Raw genomic sequence first — 943 nt, forward strand, 5'->3', positions numbered from 1 at the left:
GAACATTGAAGATACTATTGGTACCACACTACTTGTACTCATTTTAGAACTACTTTGGGACCACCAGGCCTGGAAATTGTTATACAGGTCTATACTGTGTTGTCATTGTACAATAATTGGGTTATGGGTCTGATACAGTATAATTGTATCTGATTTAGTTTTACCTATAATCTTGCTTTACCTACCTATGCTACATGCCTGTATTGGATGAATTTTTAGCATGGAAAAAACATTTAGGCCTTATCAAGAATGTTTATTGAGTAGTAAAACTTAAACTGAAATAATGCTTTGTTGAAAGTTTTATAAATTAAATCACTAATAGTGTAACTGCTTGCAATTGAAATCTCCATTATAACAGTTATGCCCAGAGTGCCTTGTCTATGGTAGTCATTGTGATTGTTTACTTGTACATGTATGGTCTCAGACGATTCCTCATGATTTATGCATTGAAGTTCCACAGTCATTAATCATGTAGTCTAAGTATTATTTGCTACATGGTATTATAATGTTTAGTAAAGCTGCATAATGCATGTTGTAATGTTACTATAGGTTCATAACACAAAATTATTCCCTTTTTAAAAATACATATATCCATTGCCTCATTTTTATGTTCCTTAATTGACACCTATTTTGTATATCTTTGTCTCTTGATGTCTCTTTCTCTCTTTTGCTTTTCTCTCCTCCTCATGTATATGTATACTGTATGTCTAACTCTTGCTCTTTCCTCTTTCTTCTCTAGGTATACTTCTCAGTCTCACATGTCTTCACTCTTTCTCGCGTTAGCGCAAGTGAGCAGCTGTATACATCAGCATTGTTATTATTTATTACAATATTATTATAGGCATAACTGCATTGTCTGTTGAGGTCCCATCAAATGCACTTGCTGAAATATCTGGCAAATATTGTGGGAACAGAAACACATGCTAACAAACGTTGTGGTAAG

General features: G+C 33.6%; 1 long non-coding RNA gene across 1 annotated transcript in view; it reads left to right on the top strand.

The window, feature by feature from the left end:
- LOC109588783 (uncharacterized) overlaps positions 1 to 937 on the top strand; it is a 1,554-nt gene extending 617 nt beyond the window's left edge. Inside the window, exons 2-3 of the long non-coding RNA XR_002188358.1 lie at positions 740 to 788; positions 842 to 937. This is a non-coding gene — a long non-coding RNA (uncharacterized LOC109588783). The remainder of the gene's footprint in view (positions 1 to 739; positions 789 to 841) is intronic.
- Positions 938 to 943: the final 6 nt, after the last annotated feature.

This window comes from Amphimedon queenslandica, unplaced genomic scaffold (genome assembly GCF_000090795.2).
Source record: "Amphimedon queenslandica unplaced genomic scaffold, v1.1 AMPQUscaffold_11859, whole genome shotgun sequence".
Taxonomy (NCBI): Eukaryota; Metazoa; Porifera; class Demospongiae; order Haplosclerida; family Niphatidae; genus Amphimedon; species Amphimedon queenslandica.